This window comes from Gopherus flavomarginatus (assembly GCF_025201925.1).
Source record: "Gopherus flavomarginatus isolate rGopFla2 chromosome 11 unlocalized genomic scaffold, rGopFla2.mat.asm SUPER_11_unloc_1, whole genome shotgun sequence".
Lineage (NCBI taxonomy): Eukaryota > Metazoa > Chordata > Testudines > Testudinidae > Gopherus > Gopherus flavomarginatus.
In genome coordinates, this window is record NW_026114602.1 from 1762812 (window position 1) to 1779856 (window position 17045).

The following is a 17045-nucleotide window of genomic DNA, read 5'->3' on the forward strand; positions in this document are numbered from 1 at the left end:
CTTCCCTAGTCAAAAATATTGTCTAATTTCTGTACTATTATCTTAATGCAATCCCAGCATATATGCCTCCACATCTTCTCTAGACATTAGATTTCCCTTTCTTATACCTTTTCCTGAGCTTAAGTGGACTGACTTAGCATTGATGAAGTATTTTATAATACTTTTCCTGAATAGTTGCAAATATAGATATGTTTTTAGCTTCCTCTAGCTGTTGTCCATTCTTCCAAGTTAAATCTGCTTTTAGATACTTTCCTCATTTTTTTTCATAAATGTGCTCTTCTCTCTCTCCTAGATGCATCAGTAACAACAATACTCAGTGTAATAGGTGGGGTCTCACATTTCATAACTTTTGTCAGCTGAGCCCCTTGCACACATCAAGGGCTCCTTGCTTTCCTCTTTTAGCCCCACCAGCTTCCTGTGTGCCACCCTCTCATCCCCTTCTGTTTCATGGACTAAATAGCTACTTTCCACAAACTGTATGCAATGCATCAATCTTTAATTCATTTAATTTTGCTAAATTGAAAATAGTTTGTAGCAATATAATTATTCATATTGAACAAGAAATAGTGCCCAGCTATTTAATATTCATGCAATGTTAAGTTAAGAAAATTGTAAGTTTTACATTACAACATTAAAATATATAAATGACCATACGGGGTCAAACCAATGGTACATGTAGTCCAGTATCTTGCCTTCTGACAGTGGCTGATGTGAGGTACTTCAAAGGGAATGAACAGAAGAGGGAAACTATTGATTGATCCATCCCCTGTCATCCAGTCCCATCCACTGGTAGTCAGAGGCCTAGGGGCACCCAGACCATGGAGTTGTATCCCTGGCATCTCAGCTAATTATCGATGGATCTATCCTCCATAAACTTATCTGAGTCTTTTTTATATTTTAGGACTTCACAACATCCCCTGACAACTAATTCCACAAATTGACTGAATGTTGTGTGAAGAAGTACTTCCTTTGTACTTCCTTTTTTGTTTTAAATATGCTGCCTATTAATTTCATTGAGTGACCCCTGGTTCTTGTGTTTCGTGAAGGGGTAAATGACGCTTCCTTTTTCACTTTCTCCATGCCTGTCACAATTTTATAGACCTCTGTCATATCCCATTTAGTCATCTCTTTTCCAAGATGAAAAGTCCCAGTCTTTTTAATCTATCTGCATATAGTAGCTGTTCCATTTCCTTAATCATTTGCGTTGCCCTTCTCTGTACCTTTTCCAATTCTTCTACAGCTTTTTTGAGAAGGAGGTGACAGAACTGCACAGAGTTTTCAAGGTGTGGACATACCATGGATTTAGAAAGTTGCATTATGATATATTCTGTCTTATTATCTATCCCTTTCCTAGTGGTTCCTAAAATTCTCTTTGGATTTTTTTACTGCACCTGCACATTGAGATGTTTTCAGAGAACTATTCACAATGACTCCAAGCTCTCTTTCTTCAGTGGTGACACCTAATTTAAACCCCATTATTTTGTATGTATACTTGAATTTATGTCCAATGTGCATTACTTTGCATTTATTGACATTTAATTTAATTTGCCATTTTGTTGCCCAGTCTCCCAGTTTTGTGAGATCCCTTGTAACTTTTCACAATCTGCTTTGTGCTTAACTATCTTGAGTAATATTTTACCATCTTGAAATTTTGCCACCACATTCTTTATCCATTTTTCCAGATCATTTATGAGTAAGTTGAACAGCACTGGTCTCAGTACAGACACCACTGGGGGACACCACTATTTAACTCTTTCCATTCTTAGAACTGATCATTTATTCCTACCCTTTGTTTTCTGTCTTTTAATCAATTACTGATTCATGAGAGAGCTTTCTCTCTTATGCTATGACTGCTTATTTTGAATAGGAACCTTTGATGAGGGACATTGTCAAAGGTTTTCTGAAAGGTCAGGTACACTGGATAACCATTGTTCATATGTTTGTTGACCCCACCCCTCAAAAAATTCTAGCAGAGGAGAGAGTAGAAACCAGATCAACAGAATGGGCCAAATTTATCCCAGGAAGAAATCCAAAGATTTCCAATGAGAAATGAGGAAAGGAAGCAAGGGGGTTTGTGGCAGAATCTGGAACTATACAGTGTACTCTTGAACCAAGATGTGAACTATTACTAGGATTTTCAGAACAGCTTAAAGAAATTAGGTGCCAACTCACCTTGACTACCCAAGGGGATTTATGTACCTAACTCCATTAGATCTCTTTGAATATCCCATTCGTGGCCGGAGCCCCTCAACTCCGCGATCTTGCTACCCTCATGGCAGCGCGGCAGGTCCTGCTGTCCAATTACAATGACCAGAGCCCCTCAACCCCCCGTGGCCACGCTCTCCCGGCTGGAGCCCGGAGGCCCCGCTACCCAGGCTAGAGCCCCGCAACCCCGTAGCTCCCCTCTCCCGGCCAGAACCCCGCAATCCTGTAGTCCCGCTCTCCCATCCAAAGCCCTGCAACCCCGTGGTTCCGTTCCCCCAGCCGCAGCCCCACAACCCCTCGGTCCAGCTCTCCCTGCTGGAGCACCGCAACCCTGCAGTCGCGCTCCCCCGGCCAAGCGCGGCAGCTCCCATGGCCAGGCTACCCCGGCCAGAGCCCCGCAACACCGCGGCCCCGCTCTCCCGGCTGGAGCCCGGAGGCCCCGCTACCCAGGCTAGGGCCCTACAACCACGGAGCCCTGCTCTCCCGGCCGGAACCCCTCAACTCCGTGGTCCCTCTACCCCGGTGGCAGCGCGGCAGGTCCCAGAGCCCCGCTACACTGACCCGAGCCCCGCAACCCCACAGCCCCGCTTTCCCGGCTGGACCCCGGAAGCCCCGCTACCCAGGCTAGCACCCTGAAACCACGGAGCCCTGCTCTCCCGGCCAGAACCCCTCAACCCTGTGGTCCCTCTACCCCGGTGGCAGCTCAGCAGGTTCCGTGGCCCTGTTACAATGACCAAAGCCCCGCAACCCCACAGCCCCGCTCTCCCGGCCAGAGCCCGGAAGTCCCGCTACCCAGTCTAGTTCCCCGCAGCCCCGTACCCCCGCTCCCCCATCCAGAACCCTGCAACCCCACTGTCCCGCTCCTCTGGCTAGAGCCCCTCAACCCCGCATCCCCACTCCTTTGGCCGGAGACGTGCAACCCCTCCGCCCTGGTCTCCCGGCCCCAACGTGGCAAGTTCGGCTGCCCCGCTTCCGCGGCCGGAGCCCCAGAACTCCACAGCCCCGCTACCACACGACCTCTCTACTACCGCCCCAGCCCAGAAATCCAAAGTGTAGCCCGGAGAGTACATGCACCACCAATTGGGCCCCACACTGGCTAAAGCAATCCCTGAAGCTAGGAAGAGCTTTAAGTCCCTAATCCCGTTTAGGGCTTCTTTGTAGGAACAATGAGTTCATAGCCAGCTGGTGAGTGAAACGATCCTGCTCTAACCCGCTGCAGACTAACTGTCTCTACGCACCCTGCTGATATGCAGTAACAGTTGGCTACAGCACTTTGATGCAGTGCTCTTTGAAACAGGACACGATCAGCAGGGTCACATGGACAGTTAGCCCACTTGCTTGTGCAGTGTAGATTCACACCCTAGCATGCCACAAATTAAATGTTCATGTAGACAAGCCCATAGTCCTTTACATCCCAGCCAAGCCTGCCCAAGGAGGGGAGCAGAGAGCGCCCATCTGTGGAGTGGATTCCTGGCTGCTAGGAACTGCAGAGAGACCCAACAACTCAGAAAATCCAACAAATAGACATGGAAATGGCCACTGGATAATACAGTGATTGATTGACAGATAATGACCCATGATTCCTCAGTTCTGGAGGATCAAGGCCATCACAAGTTGAGAAAAAATCCACTAAAACTGTCACAGTAAGTTTGCTACTTCAGTTACATATGATGCATTTTTAATATATAGAAATTTTTTTAGAATATGTATATATATATTACAAGTAGGGCTTCTTAAGACTTTTGCTATCAATCCTCTAAAACATATTGAACCTGAGAGATTTTTTTTAAGCAGAAAAAACAATTGATTTTTCAAGAAGTCCCCAAAATCCCTAAATTGTGGGGTTTTGGCAACCAAGAACCAAACCTATTCAGCCACAAATGGCTGAAAACTGAACATTTTCAACAGTCACTCTCAATTTGGAAAAATTGTTGGCTTGAAAACCTGATTTTGCTTTCAAATGAATTTAAAGAGAAAATTTCTGGCCACCTCACCTCACATTGGAAACATAGCATTAAATTTGGTTGGGGAACACTAATATTGTCCACTAATGGCATAATTTCAAAACCATTCATTTTATTGCAGCCATTTTCATTTCAATTTCACAGGGAAGCTGCAGAATGTCAAAGCTGAGTAGCAGCAAAGCTAAATGCCCAGAGAATATGTTCTATACACACTAGCTCTTTTACAGTCAAGGTCAGAGTTGAACCAGGCAGCCAAAGTTTGACCCTGCCTGGGAACATACAAGGGGTAATGGGTCTAGAAACCAGATCTCCTGGTGTAGCATCATAGCAACTGTGCAGCACTGCCACCAGTGAAATACAAAATACTGTAAGTGAGTGCACAGAACATACACATGGTAAGACATAGATTATCCCCCACAGAGCTCCCAGTCCTAGTGGACCAAGCAGAAAAAGGGAGGGAGGGAAACAGAGTCACAGGGCGGGGAAGTGACTGGCCCAAGCTCACATAGCAGGTCAGTTTAAGATTCAAGAAAAGAATCCAAAGAATGTCTTGTAGCAGCAATAGCTCTTCTCCTTCCCTGGTGTTTACTCCTTGCTGTATTCACAGAAGGCCTCAACGTTTTCAGGCTAAACAAGCTGAACTCTTTTAGCCACCTCCTGTAAAACAGGCTCCCCATTGCCACAATAGGACAACTGTCATTCCTAGGAGTCATTAATTCCGGATGTAATTTTATTCCATTTTTATGCTGCATTGCATTGAGCCCCATCTTGGACCAGATCCTCAGATAGTGGGAATGGACAACGCTCCATTGACTGTAAGAGAACTAGGGCAATTAACACTCATGTGATAATGCACCTGATAAGTGATCTGGTTGTCAGAGGTCAGGAGCACTCTAATCCTAACCCTTGTCCTTCCCTTCACAGAGGCAGCACACAATGAACTTAGAAGGAAACCACACCACCGTGACCAAGTTCCATCTCCTGGGACTCTCTGAAACAAATGTCAACAAATATAAGATCCCAAACTCTCCTTTCCTAGGCAGAGCTTTCTTCCCCCAAAAGGAGAAGAACCTAAGGTTCCATTGAGTCCATTAGAGACCTTACAATGGCTATTGATTTTGTGTGCAAGGTGCTTAGGTAGCATGTTGATGGGTGGTACTATAAAGCCCTAAAATAGATAGATAGATAGATAGATAGATAGATAGATAGATGCCAATTTTTCTGTTCATGATTCTCTCTATCTAGTTGGACAGATCATGCAGTTTCAACAGAGGTGAAGCTGTCTATGGGAATGTGTCAATTTCCTCAAAACATTCAATGGAAACCAGGTGTAGGAGGAGGAGAAAGCCCTTACACCAGGCTCCATGTTTCAGGCTAAGACCTAAATAAAAGTCATGCCCTGCTGATGTAAAGCCAAGCTAGCAAGAGTCAGGCTGTGAGCAAAAATCAGGCCTTGTTACAAAGCAGAGGCCTGCTTGCAGAGTCACTGTCTGGTACGTGAACTTGGCAAGAATAGGGCTAGTGCTGCAAAAACAGAAACACTCCAAAGAAGTGCTTGGCACAGTACACGCACCCCAGAAGGGCGGTATCAATACACCCCGATACCAGGCATGGTATAAACACACTCCCTGAAGGTGATACAGGGACACACCAACCCCTCCTAAGGATAAGGACAGGATGACAGGATGATGGATAGAGGTGTTTTGATAGAACCAACAGGTACAAGGTAAAGGGTGGTAACTAAATATGTCAGAAGGGCAATATGCAACTTGTTTGTATCAGTGCATAGAAGAGGGGTCACAGAGGTGGTGTCTTTGTCTGGCTGAGGGGGGAGAAGAAGGCCCATTGTAATGAGTATACGTGTCTTAGGTATCCCTGTAAAATCTATGGGGTGCTATTATTGTTCTTCATTGACAATAAACCTGGCTGAGTGCCTTGGCCTCTGAACTAAGTCTGTGGTATTCTTGGGCAATTCAATCAGAGCCTGCCGTACTGGCTACCTGCCCAGAGGCAATGCAGCACGCAGAGAGAAGGAAACACCTCATTGGCCCCCTCTCTCAGGTAGTCCCCTGGGAAGCTAGATCAGCACTGTATATTGCTAACACTGTTGCAAGCATCACAAAGCATTTTGGGGAGGGTCAAAGGTGTGTGAGTGGAGAGTGGAAGTTTCCTCTGCAGAATCCGAGAGGCCGAGGGGGCGAGAAAGAAGAAGAGCAGAGAAAGGGTTAACTCGACACTGCAGCTAGCAAGCTCAGTCTGAATATAAGAAGCTGACTCCATCCCAAGGCCAGTTGCTACCTGCCAAGACAGACCGGGGAAGTCCAACCCCTGCTCCCCCGGACTAACCGTGGGAAGGAGAGTTGTTGAAAGAAATGCAGGGGCCTGGGAAAGGAGTGCAATGGCAAAGGCCAACCAGGAACAAACAGAACTGTCTCACGGCCCTGAAGCTGATGTATTTTGGGGAATGCTGAGGAAGCCATGGAAGGCTGGTTTGAACTGGTACACAGAGCATGGAGAACAAAGGTTCCTGAAGGAGACGCCCCACAAAAGAACCCAGGACTTAAAAACCCTCCTGAGAGCTGAAGCAAATCGGAGAACATAGCAGATTCTTGGATGACCTGGGCCCAGGACAGCACTCCCATCTACCTTTCCCCCCTTCTTCTTCTCTTCTTCTTACGTTACACCCAGGCTTGGCCAGCTTTGGTTGGGCATATGTGAATATGAAAGTAGGCTAGGACTTGGGGAATTCATGTTTTCTTCCTTCCTCTGAGTGACGTGGAAGCATTTCCAGCACTCTCCACTGCTATTTAATTATTTTGTCAATAAAGCTTTAAAAATTTAGACACTTGGTGTGTGCTTTGTCATCTCCTCCCCAAAAGATCCTGTGGCCACAGCCTGATCAACTGTGGGCCCTGGGCAGATTAGTAATGAAAATCTGTCACAAGAACACAGAAACAGCCAACAACTGACACCACCAGACAGGAAGTCAGGCTATCTGGCTGGCCTGTGCGTCTCCCCCTGGGGTCCTGTCACTCCAGCTGCCAGCCAACCTACTCCACAACTGCCTGGCTGCCAGATTCACGAATCCTCAGCAGTCCACCTCACAGGACAGTTGGTAGATGGGGCTTGCCAGGCAGCTGCCTCCCCAGGCTAAAGGGGAGAACACGTGACAGACCCATGTGTCTCCCAGCCCCATGATCCTTCCTGCACCCAGCCCGCGGCCACAGCGCTCTCCCCATCTCATTTTAATTGTGGGAGGATGAGGGAGGGAAGGCTTCTGCCCATGAGAGCCTGGTTGGGACACTCACTTTCACATACACACACATACACTCACCTCACCAGGGAGAGCAGTGAAATGTTTCGGAGGGAGGCACAGGGAGAGAAGGACAGAGTCCCTCTCCTTCCCCGTCCCTGGTAGGCCAATCTTGGGTGGCACTTGACCCCCATATCTCCTCTACACATTGTCTTTGGCAGGAAGGAATTTCTGGAGAAAGAGCCAACAGAGCCAACAGCCCAAGTGGTCACGGCTAGGGCTGCTCTGAATTAGGGAAAAGAGGCACTCTCGCAGGGCCCCCAACTGTTGGCTACAGAGTCACTATCTTTGTCCCAATGAGAAGTTAATTATTTAGACAAAGTTGAATGGTTCCAACAAGAAAAACGGGGGAAAAGCCCAAGACTTTTTCCATCCTGATGTTTAGGACACTTGTCTGGAAGGAGGGAGAGCCAGGTTCAAGTCCTTGCTTCTGACATCTAGAGAAAGGTCCCTCCTGAAGAGGCTATAGGCATGTTTCTGGTGAGTGGGGGAAGACTGAACAGCTGCTTCCAGGACTTCTATATGTTCTATTGAAAAAATTAAGACTTTAGACCCTTGGGCTAATCATCTGGCCGTGCAGTCTTAGGATGAGCAATGAAAAATAAAATACCAAGGGGATTTTAGAATTTTTTCTGAATGAAGGCTGAGATATTTGAAAGGGTCTCCAGGATCTAGATGGGTCACACGCATTGTTCAGTCAATGGGCACCTGATTCTTTTAAGGCACTCTGACAACCCCTGTCACAGATCACAGCCTGGAGTAAGAATTCACTGTATTGTTCCAGACTCTGCAGCATCCACATCCCTTTGTTTCCACTCTAATTGCACAAGATGCTGCAGGTCCCTCCATGGGACCAACCCCATTCCTGGTGCCTTTCCATGAAAATCAAAGGATATGAACCTAGAATTACTTTGGCCCATCCTGATAAGATGTTTTCCAATAATTCCCCTGCTAATTCCTAGTGGGGATAATCACAGCTCTGCACTCCTCATGGGGATTTCCTAGGGGATTCTCCTTTCAGTCTGATTGCTATGGTTGCTATCAGTACCTGAATCCTCAGGCTGATATGTCCCTTCAACATCATTCAGAAGCTTAATGCTGTGTCAAGGCCTGAGACTAGATTGTGCCCCAATAAGGAATCATTAGAAAGCAGGACAATCCCTGGCCTTAGCCCCCACTGGACGTGTGAAAGGACATGATGTCTCAGTTCATATCCCATTTCCATGTAACTGTTACAGATATCTCAGAGCAAGAAGGGACAGGCTGGCTTGGGAGATAAGAGATGAAGCAGTTCATCACAGGCTTAATATTTCTGAAATTCAGGAGAACCCCAGGCCTTGGAAGTTAACAAGACAGAGACAGAGCCAGGATTGCAAGAGGACTTAGGCACCTAACTGTTTTAATAGGTGCCCAGTGGGAGTTACAATTCACTTAAGCAGACTAGGTGCCTAACTGCTATTGAAAGTGAACAGGTCTTGGCCACCTAGCTCACATAGGAGCTTTGATAAAGCACACTAAGTGCCTGTCTCCATCTTAGGTGCCTAAATGACTTTGTAAACACAGAAGCTGGGCTGGAATGAGGAAACACTGCAGGAGATCCTAAGACTTGTGCTATGCAGGGGTCAGACTAGAAGATCACAATGGTCCTTTTTGGCGTGGAAATTGATGAATCTGTTAGCATGTAGGCCTGTTAGCCTGAGATAGAATTTTGGGTTTTGTTTGCCTGTTTGACTTTTGATGCTTTTTTACCCTTACTAATATGTGTGAACAAAGAACAAAGAAACAATGTTTCATTTCCAACAACCAGATAGGGCTTACAGTACAATGAGAAAAGATAAGGGATATAGTTAAACTGATCCTGGGCATGGTGGGAATGTTATATATGAGCATACTCTGGAAGGCTGACTGGCTCCTCTCTAAGCCAAGGTCAAGAAACCAATTAGGAGGGGCAAGGAGGAATGTGGGAGGAGGCATAAGAAACACTAAAAGCCAAAGAAATGCCTGTTCCTGACCAAAGCACAACCTCACTCCTTATCTCTCCCATTGACTCATAGACTCATAGGTCAGAAGGGACCAATATGATCATCTAGTCTGACCTCCTGCACAAGGCAGGCCACAGAACCCTACCCATCCACTTTTATAACAACCCCTAACCCAGGACTGAGTTCTTGAAATCCTCAAAATTGGTTTGAAGACCTCAAGCTGCAGAGAATCCACCAGCAAGCGACCCATACCCCACTCTGCAGGGGAAGGCGAAAAACCTCCAGGGCCCCTGCCAATCTGCCCTGGAGGAAAATTCCTTCCCGACCCCAAATATGGCGATCAGCTAAACCTTGAGCATGTGGGCAAGACTCACCAGCCAGCACCCAAGAAGGAATTCTCTGCAGTAACTCAGTTCCCATCCCATCCAACATCTCCCCGCAGACCATTGAGCAGACCTATCCGGTGATAATCCAAGATCAATTGCCCAAATTAACTATCCTATCATAACATCCCCTCCATGTACTTATCAAGCTTAGTCTTAAAGCCAGAAAAGTCTTTTGCCCCCACTACTCCCCTCGGAAGGCTGTTCCAGAACTTCACTCCCCTAATGGTTAGAAACCTTCGTCTAATTTCAAGTCTAAACTTCCTAATATCCAGTTTGTACCCATTCGTCCTCGTGCCTACATTAGTACTAAACTTAAATAATTCCTCTCCCTCCCTAACGTTAACCCCCTTGATATATTTATATAGAGCAAGCATATCCTCCCTCAGCCTTCTTTTGGCCAGGCTAAACAAGCCAAGCTCTTTGAGTCTCCTTTCATAAGGCAGGTTTTCCATTCCTCGGATCATCCTAGTAGCCCGTCTCTGGATCTGTTCCAGTTTGAATTCATCCTTCTTGAACATGGGACACCAGAACTGCACACAATATTCCAGATGGGGTCTCACCAGCGCCTTATATAATGGTACTAATACCTCCTTATCCTTGCTGGAAATACCTCTCCTGATGCATCCTAAAATGGCATTTGCTTTTTTGACAGCCGTATCACAATGGCGGCTCATAGTCATCCTGCTATCAACCAATACCCCAAGGTCCTTCTCCTCCTCTGTCGCTTCCAACTGATGCGTCCCCAATGTATATCTAAAATTCTTATTATTAATCCCTAAGTGCATGACCTTGCACTTTTCACTATTATATTTCATCCTATTACTATTACTCCAGTTTACAAGGTGGTCCAGATCTTCCTGAATAGTATCCCTGTCCTTCTCCGTGTTAGCAATACCCCCCAGCTTTGTGTCATCCACAAACTTTATTAGCACATTTCCGCTCTTTGTGCCAAGGTCAGTAATAAAAAGGTTAAATAAGATCGGTCCCAAAACCGATCCTTGAGGGACTCCACTAGTGACCTCCTTCCAGCCTGACAGTTCACCCTTCAATACGACCCGCTGGAGTCTCCCCTTTAACCAGTTCCTTATCCACCTTACAACTTTCATATTCATCCCCATCTTTTGCAATTTAACTACTTGGATACAAAAGAGGTGGTACTGAAGCCCCCATACGCAAGACCCTCCAAAATGAGACATGACCATAAATTGTAAGAGGTGGGACTGAGGGCATGCACTGCAGGCATATTTGGGCCAGCTAAAAAGGAGGGGACCAGGAACATGGGGACAAAGGCTCTGCAGCTTCAGAGCTATGGACATGCTTGCTTGAAACTGACCCCAATAAACACTGGTCTTCTACTTTCTGTCTGCATGACAAGAACCAGGGGAAGGGGTGAAAGGAAATCCCCCAACAGAATCAATTAATTTTTGCCTCTGGACTTTTGCTTCTGAGCTGTGTAGGGTTCCAGAGAGTGATTCTCAGAGGCCCTTCTGAAATAGACACAGAAAAATCCCACATCATAGGCCCTTTAATTCCAGCAAAGCTCAAAGCCAGCTATGCACAGCTCATCTACAGAGAGAAACAAGTTTGGCACTAGTTCTGACAGTTCAGTCTCGGAGTCCGTGTTGGTACTTTGGGAATTATAACAGCATAGCCAAGGTTCCATAGATGTGTCAGAATACCCTGTAGCATAGACACAACCAATAGTGAGGGATGGGAGGTTATTAGGAAAATCACCTAGCTGAGCAATGGCAGCTAGATTGAAGTATTCTTCCATCGACCTTACTATGTGTCCACCTGGCTTGGCTTGTCATAGCTCCATCACTCAGACCTTTTCCCACTCCTGAGTGATGTTGATCTAAATTTTAAGTGTAGACCAGACATAGATGTATTATAGCTGCCAGGGCATGTCTGGGGCACTAGAGGCCTATATAAATCTCCAATTGCCCTAACAACTAATTAATAATATAATAAAACCTCTGAAACATTAAAATAATCATTCAGTAGGAACTCAGCCATCTGGACATCTACAGAAACTCTTTTCCCTCTTCATCATTGTTGGAAGCAAAACTTTAACTCCCCCAGAACACCCCACTAAAGAGATGATGACACTAACATCTCCAGTATATGAAAAAAAAACCCACCTGATATCCCTATCTACTCAAAATACCCCACCCTATCAAATCCCTCTCCCCAAAAAACCCACTTGGAACAAAGAAACAAATCAACCAATCAACCAACGAAACAAAACAAAGAAACCAGAGATAATCAAGGAAACAAACAAAGCCCCTCATGTCCTAGGTAGAATTCCACCCCCCTCACACACACACCAAAAGAGATTCCAGGAAGTCCAACATGATTTAGCTATGACTACTGGTTTTATCTGCCAGGCACTCTGATAGCTTGATGGAAGCATAAAACCGTTTAGATAGATAGATAGATAGATAGATAGATAGATAGATAGATAGATTCATTCTGATCTTCTCTCCACTGCTATAATTCTACAATAACTCCAATAACTTGAGTGGTGTTGGTGTAGATTTTACCACTACCTAACCTGATTGCATGCTATGTTTTCATGGAAAAAGATATTGTCATCAGTTGAATATATCCTAGAATATCAGGGTTAGAAGGGGCCTCAGTAGATCATCTAGTCTAACCCCCTACTTAAAACAGAGCCAAGCCTCAATTTTTGCCCCAGATCCCTAAATGGCCCCTTTAAGGAGTGAGCTCACAGCCCTGGGTCTAGCAGGCCAATGCTCAAAACACTGAGCTATCCCTCCCCCACAGTGTTGCTGAAACACAGCATGAAATCTTGTTCAAGGGAGAAAGACGGCTGGTTTATTCCTGGTGAAGAACCTCCACCTAGTCACTTTACTCAGGGTAGCTTTGATGTCTTTGTTCCTCATGCTATAAATTATCAGGTTTATCATTGAAGGCACTACAGAACACAGAACACCCACCACAAGATCCAGTTCTGATGCTGAGCTGGAGGAGGGTTTCAGGTAGGCAAAGGCAACAGGGAAAAATAAGGAGATGACAATGAGGTGAGAAAGGCAAGTGAGGAAGGCCTTATGCTGGCCCTTCTCAGAGGGAATTCTCAGCATCATAGTGAAGAGCTGAACATACAACACAATTATTAAAGAAAAACAGATTAGGAATAGGGATACACTAAAGAAAATAGCTCCAGTTTCACTGAGGTCTGAGTCAGAGCAGGCGAGCTTGGGTAGCTGGGGGATTTCACAGAACTGGTTCATGGCATTAGAGTAACCTGAGCATGTTCCCGGTGTGCAGTGAAGCATAGACAGTACCAGTAATCCAGGCACTGGCTGCCATTTAAACACAAACTCTCCTATACATCACTCACTGATAGTGCAGTGGTTGGCAGATGGCGACACATCAGTCATATGCCATGATGGTGAATAAGGACATATTGGTCACAGCGAAGAAGCCAAAGATCAAGACTTGGACAACACATCCAGAATAATAGATCAACCTGGTCTTCAGTAGAGAATTGACCATGGATTTTGGGACAGTGACAGAAATGGATCTGAGGTCTAGAATGGAGAAATTCACCAGGAAAAAGTACATGGGAGTGTGAAGGCAGCAGTTAAGGGCTACAATGGTGATTACAAGAAGAATACCTGTCAGGGATGTCAGATATATCACCAGAAACAGGACAAAGTGTAAAATCTGCAGCTCAGAGAAACCCAAGTGTAGGAACATGGTCACGGTGGTTCAGCTGGACATTTTCATTCTCAGTACATCGTGGAGGTGAGGACAGGACAAAGTTCAGGATGGAGCAGTCCTCACCTCTGACAATCACACACCCAGTCAGATGCATTATCACAGGAGTGTAAATAGGTAGGGTCCTGTTGATAATAAATAATTGATCATTAATAATTTGTCGATATCAACAACCAAATGACTTGATAACTAATAACTGGTTAATATTTCAACTCTGATTATATACTTAGCGAGTGGGCTTTTCTTGTGTTCAGATTAGTTTACTTGTAACAAACCTCGGAAAAGTCAAATTTGATTAGATGTATTGATTAACAGATAGTAAGGATAGCACACACAGAGAAAGGCATATAGTTACCAAGAACTGGGGAAGAACTTCTCCATAGTTCTCTGCAGATTGGATCTACTACCTCCTCATTTTTCAGGGCAGTTATACCCTTGTTACCCTCACTGTGTATAATTCTGGTACTTATCTATTTTCTCTTTTTGGAATACACTTATCTCAGGCTATTTCCAAGGTTCCCTGCTCCTTTAGAACTTTCCAACTCTCTTGACATCTGTTGGTGAGTCATTTAAAAGGATTGGAAACCTAGATTGAAAAAAAACAGATTGGAAACAGATTGAAAATTTAGCCCAGATTGGAAACCTATAATTAAGCCAGGATGATAACATTTATATTCTCAAATAACACCACAATAACAAACCAATTCACTTTTTTGGAATCATGTTTAATTGCTCTTTCATACTGTTACTTGTGGGATGGTAAAACTGTATAAACAGCAAAGCTGATACCAACAGAATATGCATTATACATGCAGGCACCTTTAGACTTTGGCACTGACAGCTAAAGCCCCCAGCCAAAGCTTCCCCTACCCCCCCAGGAAACAGCAGTTCACTTTTCATAGAAATTGTGAAAACCAAAACATTTTTTCTTTTGTTCATTGAGAACCAGATAATTTCAGGTAAACTGCTTAAAAGTGAAACATTGTCACTGATTCAAAAAAAAAATGTTTTGACTTTTCCAGTACATAGGTTGTTTTTCAAGAATAGCAGAGACTACTTTGGAGTATGTCTCAGTTTAAAATCCAGTTTTCCTTTGAAATAATTTAAACTGAAAATGTCTGAATACACCAGATTAAACATGTAGATTTCAAGGGGGGTAGAAGAACTGACATAGTCCAATCATTATATAATTTGAACCCAGTCACACTTTTGCAACTGTATTTATTTCTGTTTCAAAGGGACACTTGTTGAATGGTAAAACTTAGTAAACCGCAAAGCTGGCAGACAAAATCATGGGTATTAAACATACTAGCGCCTTAGACAGAGAACAGTGAATTGAAGTCCCCAGCCAAAGCCTATCTCTCTTATCCCTGCCCAAGAACATACAGCATGTCAATGGGATTAGAATTGAGATATTCTGCTCTAGCACCATATCCTGTGTCCCACAGTGCTGCCGGCTAAACACAAATGCTGTAAATGGGGGCAGTGAACATACATATAATAAGACACAGTTCATCCCCCACAGAACTCACAGTTCAAGAAGACAAGGCAGAGAAAGGGATGGAGGGGAAACAGAGGCACAGGGAGGGGAAGTGACTGGCTCAAGGTGACAGAGCAGGTCAGTGGCAGCGCCAAGAACAGAACCCAAGTCTCCTGAGGGCCACTGACCCTCACACCCATAAAGTGACAGAGGCAAATGACACAGCATAGAGGTAACAGAGCGATGCTGCTAGCCCATCGGTACACAGAGATGGGAATGCAGTCAGGATTTGGTGCCATAAATCCATATATTTTCAGGCAGCGGGCCATCTACGTGGTGTTGCAGTGAAATCATTACAGGTGAGCTGTCATACACAATGCCAAGTCCATCTCATATTTCCAAGAAAAGAGGATATCAGGCAGCGTTGCCCAAGTCCAGAGCCTGCTGTTTGTAGCAATAGGGGATCCATCTTGGCTAGAATTGTTCAGCTGAGATTGTACTTTGCTCCATCCTTCACACAGCATTTTATTAAACTACATCATGAGCTGGATCTTCAGATGGTGCAAACTGATGCAGCTTTATTGACGTTAAGGCAGCTGTGCCAATTTACGTTCATGTGATAAGTCACCACTCCAAGTTAATACCAGTAACGAGTGCTGTGCATTGTTGACACTCACATCATATTGCTGCGGGAAATCAGGGCCACTCCCTCTGCCACTGTAATTCCCCCACTGTCTTTGTCTTTCCCTCCAAAGCCATCACACAATGAACTGAGAAAGAAAATGTACTACCTAACAACCCTGACCAAGTTCCTTCTCCTGGGTTTCTCTGATGTTCGGGAGCTGCAGATTTTGCACATTGTGACATTCCTGGTGATTTACCTGGCATCCCTGATGGGGAATTTTCTCATCATCACAGCTGTAGCCCTCAACTCCCATCTTCAAACCCCAATGTACTTCTTCCTGGTGAATCTGTCAATCTTAGACCTCGGCTTCATCTCCATCACCATCCTCAAATCCATGGCCAAGTCCCTCATGAACACCAGGGTTATTTCTTATCCTGGATGTGTCACCCAAGTCGTTCTCTTTATCTTCTTTGCTGCAACTGATCTTGCCTTACTCACCATCATGGCATATGACCAATATGTTGCTATTTACCAACCACTGCACTATGACAGAGTGATGAACAGGAGAGCTTGTGTCCAAATGGCAGCCAGTGCCTGGATTACTGGTATTGTCTACTCTGCCCTGCACATTGGCAACACCTTCAGGTTACCATTGTGCCAGTTGAATGTCATCAACCAGTTCTTCCGTGAAATCCCCTCAACTACTCAAGCTCACCTGCTCTCATTCGTATCTCAGTGAAGTTGGGGGTATTGCCTTTGGTGTGTTTTTAGGGTTAAACTGCTTTGTTTTTGTAATTGTGTCTTATGTTCACATCTTCAAAACTGTGCTGAGAATCCCCTCTGAGCAGGGCCGGCATAAAGCCTTCTCTACCTGCCTGCCTCACCTCACTGTGGTCTCTTTGTTGCTTATCACTGGCATCTTTGCCTACCTGAAACCCACCTCCAGCTCAGCATCAAGTCTGGACCTTGTGGTGGGTGTCCTCCATTCCCTGGTGCCTCCAGTGATGAATCCCATCATCTACAGCATGAGGAACAAGAAGATCAAAGCTGCATTGAAGAAACTGATTATGTGGAGGTTATTCACCAAGAGTTAAAATGTCCATCACTGCAACTTGATTGTGATTTCATTCTGAGTTTCTTTGTAGATATAATCAACTGATGACAAAATTGTCTCTTAGAGAGCATAGAGTGAAATCTGTTGATGAAATCATGAAATCTGGACTAGCTTCACTGAAGTCAAATGAGTTAGAATAAGATCACACCAGTGTACATAAGATCAGAATCTATCTACATATGCACCTACTTATCTGTGATAGGGATTAATGGGGCTACTGTCACCTAAAGGT

At 45.0% G+C, this 17045-nt stretch overlaps 1 pseudogene; it reads left to right on the forward strand.

Moving 5' to 3' along the window:
- Positions 1-15835: 15835 nt before the first annotated feature.
- Positions 15836-16793, forward strand: LOC127040939 (olfactory receptor 14C36-like; annotated as a pseudogene).
- Positions 16794-17045: the final 252 nt, after the last annotated feature.